General features: G+C 31.6%; 1 pseudogene; it reads right to left on the minus strand.

Annotated features, from left to right (window-relative positions):
* Positions 1-1,924, minus strand: part of LOC107846753 — a 5,845-nt pseudogene extending 3,921 nt beyond the window's left edge.
* Positions 1,925-5,558: the final 3,634 nt, after the last annotated feature.

Genomic DNA, 5,558 nt, shown 5'->3' on the forward strand with positions numbered 1-5,558 from the left:
AAGTATGCCCTTGACACCTTTTTCATCTGGAAACAAAAAATTAGCAAAACTTGTTATAAAATTCTCCTAAAAATCTAGTTTGACTAATCAGTTATAAAAACTATAAGACACAATATATTAATATGCCACTTAATTTGACCTCAGCTGATATTTATGCCTTCAATTTTGAATGTGCACAAGTAGACACATAAACTTGTGTAAAGTTAAATAAGTTAATACACGCGTTCTATGAGGGGTCGGAAGATACCAAGTTCGACATATGTGTCTACTTATTCAATTTTACATCTTTAAGTGTCTATTTGTGTATTTGTGTACATCTAAAGTTGAAGGGTTGTCAGCTGATCAGGTCAAGTTACGGGCACATTTATGTATTTTCATTGTTGGTGTTGATCAATTTAAGTAATTGTTTGCTACTTTTTTATTTATAATAAGTACCTCAGTTATGCAATAGTCGATTAGAAATGACTTGTTTTCACTTGCCAATTCTTTCTCAACTTCATTGAAAACATCTACAAGACCACAATAAATAATCTTCATATATGATGGTAACTGTTCTGACGCATCAATATTCCACCTGCATATATCACAAACATCAAAATCATGCAAATCATATTTTACTGGGATAAAAGAGCATGTGTATGTGAGTGTATAACAATAAGAATTGCCACCTTTCAATTGCCTCTGCAAAGAGAGTAAGTTCATCTATTGTTCCATAGATGTCATCTATAATGGAAGTGAAGAATAAAAATTTTGTTATAATTTTCCTCCCAAAGCTATAGTGAAGCTCATAGTAGCAGCCTAAGCTCCAGAAGTATAACTCAGCCAATCTGTCTCTGACATAAGGTAATGCCTTCACCACTTCCAATTCTTTCCACCACCTACAACAAATTGAGTGTTTAATTGGAAAATGTTTGGATTTCAATATTTCACCAAAGGTTAAGATGTGTGCGGCGAGTTACCTTGTGATATCACATAACTTTTTTTTATGCAACCTTTGCAGGATGTTGAAGTCTAATTTGGCAAAGTTTAGTAACACTTGATTGCATGATTCATGATTTTCTTGGTAAAATGATATGTATTTCTTTGTTTCTACCTTCACCACACCATCTTTAATTGAAAATTTCAGTGCGTTGCTCACTTGTTGTGCAAGATGAGAGTTGCTCAATTTAGGCAAAATTAGTTTCAGTTGAGTGATGGTGAAATTTAGTGCTTCATCCAGAATTTCTTCGTCATGTACTCTATATTGTGCTGCCTCATATAAACTCAACATTCTATGTACATCGTTAACCAATTCTTTCTTAAAATTTCCTTGGTTGTCGGTGAACTTCCTAAAAGCATCTGCATCAAATTTTGGAGGAATTAGACAAATATATTTTCATGAAACTAATTTTTTTCATCATTTAGTTTGAACGATACTTACCACATGAAACATAATAACCTTGTTGCCTAAGTAATCGAAAGCATAGGGCAATAGCATGAAGGTCATTGCCATCAACTTCACTAATCCATTCTTCATAATGAGTGTACATATAACTCAATGATTCCTCAATCTCATGTGCAAAATGACAATCTACACAAAAACGTTGAATTGTGTTGATAAGATCAAGCTTTTGCAAAGATTTAGAAGGAGCCATCACTAGCATCTTTTTCACTTCTTCTTTTAGGTCTTCATGTTGCTTCTCTTCTTCCTTATTAGCTACCTATTTGGGAATATATATGTTACTCAAATGTATTAATTCATATATATATATATATATATATATATAAATATATATATATACTGACGATATAAAAAATATTTATTTATATACTGAAAGATCAGCATATGCAAGAAAATAATCTCCCCAACAGCAGGATGATGATTGCCAGAGCGACGTATAATTTAAACCCCATCAGCCACAGCAGTTTGTGTGCACAACTCCATTTTTCAGCTTGAAGAAGTTACAAAAACTGTTTGGTAAAGGAAATGAGTTAGAGTCAGTCAGTGTATATCGAATGATGGTCAGTCTGAACATCATTTATCAGAAAATTATACTTTGTTTAGAAAAAATTATATAACATATATCGGTCAAAACTATTTTTTACGTATACATACTAAACCTTTAAAACCAATGAAATTTCTAATTTTGTCATTGGGTCGTTATGATGCAACCCTCAAAAGTTCTATTAACTCTTGTTTATATGATCTAAATAGTGGATTTTTCTCTATATATGGAATTTTGAACTGAGTATCCATGTATTCTTGCTACCAGTAATTTTTTAAGGAAAAAAAAATTAATAGTACACTTATTAAGCTACTTTTCTGCAAAGTTAAACTGTTATATGAAATGATCTCGATAAAAAGAAATTTAATAGGGAATACCTGATAATGATCTTGACCAAAATGCAAATTAAAATTTTCTTTAACCTACCAATACACTGAAGCATGATAAGAACTAAATTCCTATTTATAATGCTTTAGAACAGGTGGAGATATTGATGATGATTTAGAGGTCTTCTGAAGTGGCTATTTGATGATGATTTTGAGATCTTGTGAAGTGGCCAGATGATGGCTTCACAAATTGACAATATTGTGGGGTCCATCCACATATATATTGGGCAGGTGGCTTAATAAATTAAAATGGTGGTCTAAAACAAACTTTAAGTCTTTAACGCTTCACCTATGAATCTATTATACATAAAATTTGAGCCTTAACCTCTATTCATGAGAGATTTTGAATTTTAGCCTCGGAACTAAGAAACCTTGCTCGATAGTATTTTCTATTTAAGTCTCAAAATTGAACTAGTCTCAAAATTAAATTAATTCAAAAATCGATGCAAATACTTGACACTAATTGGAAAAAAAAAAAATTGGAGCCCAAAAATTTCAGGGCCAATAATTGATGTTTAATCATAAGCCTTAAAAAATAATTTGGAGAACGAGATGCTTACTATTTAGTAGTTTAAAGTGATATATAAATGCATTTATATGAAAAAATAAAAAATACATTGATATAATGAAAACGGGTCTACCCAACAACAACAAAAAAAGAGGTCTTCTGTATACATGAGATACATCTAGGATTTATTTTTTTGCCTAACTAATATTTAAAAGGATTAGTTATATTCAATTAATTCCACAGTCACAATTAGTTTCGCAAAAGTACTTATTTAATTCTAGTTTATGAAATTCTTTAATGTTAAGAAATGTCTAATCACTTTAGGTTTGCCAAAAAGATTTAATAAAATTTATAGTATTAGTAGATATCTTTTCACTGTTTAGACGTGATCGATATAGAATTTTATTTAAGTATAACTGTCATCTTAGACAAAACAAAGTTAAAGTATAAAATTAGAGTGATTTTTTGATCGAGACAAAATTTGTTAGTTGAGTGAGAATATATGAAATCAAACTGGAGAAAAGTCAACTTCATTGTATTGACAACAATAGATGTTGATGATGTTGGCTATACATAAACTGAATGCCATTTTTCTTGTGCTCAATTCTCCCTAGTAACACTAACAGGGATTACACTAATGTTACTGTTGGTGTTGGATACTTAAAAAGAATTTAGTGATTTAATTGTGAGCCTCAATTAGGCCTGTTTGAAGAAGTTTTTCCTAGCAGTTTTGAGAACAGTCTTGTCAGCTACAACAAAATATGCCATGCCAGTAGCTGTTGTTTACAACAAATTTATGCAGTGACAGAACTAAATTGCAATCACAAATAAAAATATGAAGAAATATGTTTTTTTTATTGATAAACAATGTGTTACAAATCTGTTCTTCTCTTGATTTCTCTCACTCGATTTCTTGATTTCTCCGTAATTCGAGGGCCGTTAGTAGCGTATTTTCTCAAATGTACGATATTTTTCAATCGGAGGATGATGTCTTTATGAATATCTTATGATTTTGTGGGATATTAAAGATCCCGATCTTTTTATCAAGATTGTTGATCCCTTTATGAATATCCATGATTTGTGGAATATTGAAGATGTCTCTTCAAGGAGAATATTTGTCCCCTTTTTATAGAAATAATTTAGGGTTGACGTAGAGTGGCGTCCAAAAACTCTAATAGAATTTGAATTCTCTTACAGAGTTCTTCAAGATTTTAATGTCTCTCTTAACTTCATGTTGATATTTCAACTAATGCTTTGACATTATTATCAATATATCTTTTATAACCCATGGTACAACACACACTCTAAATCTGGAAAACTATTGAAATAGATGTTATAACTTACAGTTGGAATGACAGTAGCAACAACTGCTGCTTTTGCTCCTGCTACTACTCCTTCTACATTTACAATAAATATATCACTCATCTGATGATCAAGCTTAGCTTGGAAGAGGAGGGGGAGATGTGGGGCAGTGGCTGAGCCAGAATTTTCAATGAGGGGTTCAGAAGTAAATATACGGACTAGTTAAAGGGGTTCAACATCTACTATATATACATAAAAATATTTTTAACCTTGTAAAAATAGCATAATTTTCCGACGAAGGGGATTCGGATGAACCCCTGAATTCAATGTCGCTCCACCACTTGGCGTGGGGGGGTTGAGGGGACAAGGCAAAGAAAGACAAAGTACCATGAGAGCATTGCTTAGCCATGGCTAATATTGGTTCCACTGAATCTAAACTCACATTCTTGGCCATTTTAGTTTTGTAAAAAAAAGGATTTAAAATTTCAACTGAGGAGTATTAAGATACTTAGTTTTGGCAAAAATTGATTAGTTTGTGAGAGCATTGAGAATGGATATTTATAGGCATTTCAATTTTGAGTTTGGACAAAAGTATTTGATGGTTTTGGCTATAATTTCCAATGTCCTAGTCACTTGTTTTTGCTTCACACTTTTTCTTTATATATATGCATACTGGGATTTTTCAGTTTTGCTAAATACAGTATTATAAATAATATATTTGCAGATTACCAGGTTCATTAGAATTTTATTTGTTGGTGCATGAACTAACACTGAATTGTCTGAATCTGTGGTCTCAAAAGTAATATTAGAGATTAATATATACTCAATCTCTCAGTTTGTTTGTGTTGGTTTTCTTTTTAACCATTTAAAAAAGTTCTCTAAGTTAGTTTTAGTTTTCATATGTCATGTTTAAGACCACACGTTCTACATATCTTTAATTTAAAATTATAAGATTCAGATATTTCTTCACTCTCTTATTTCATATCACATGTCCAAATAACTACTTAAACTTTTGTGTTAAGTCATCATATAAACAGATTAAAATATTTTTTTATTTTAAAAAAGAATGATCTATAATAATTGTGTAATGATGTTTGATGATAATGGTCAACATTATTACGCAATAAAAGTATTGCAAACCAGTTCGAAAAAAAGAAAGAAAGAAGAAAGGTGAAGAAGAAGGTGAAGAATAAGAAAAAGAAGAGGAGGAGGAGGAGGAGAAGAAGAAGAAGAAGAAGAAGAAGAAGAAGAGGAAGAGGAAGAGGAAGAGGAAGAGGAGAAGGAAGAGGAAGAGGAGGAAGAGGAGGAAGAAGAAGAAGAAGAAGAAGAAGACGAAGAGGAGGAAGACGAAGAGGAGGAGGAGGAGGAGGAAGAAGA

The sequence above is a fragment of the Capsicum annuum genome, chromosome 9, assembly GCF_002878395.1.
Source record: "Capsicum annuum cultivar UCD-10X-F1 chromosome 9, UCD10Xv1.1, whole genome shotgun sequence".
In the NCBI taxonomy this organism is placed as follows: Eukaryota; Viridiplantae; Streptophyta; class Magnoliopsida; order Solanales; family Solanaceae; genus Capsicum; species Capsicum annuum.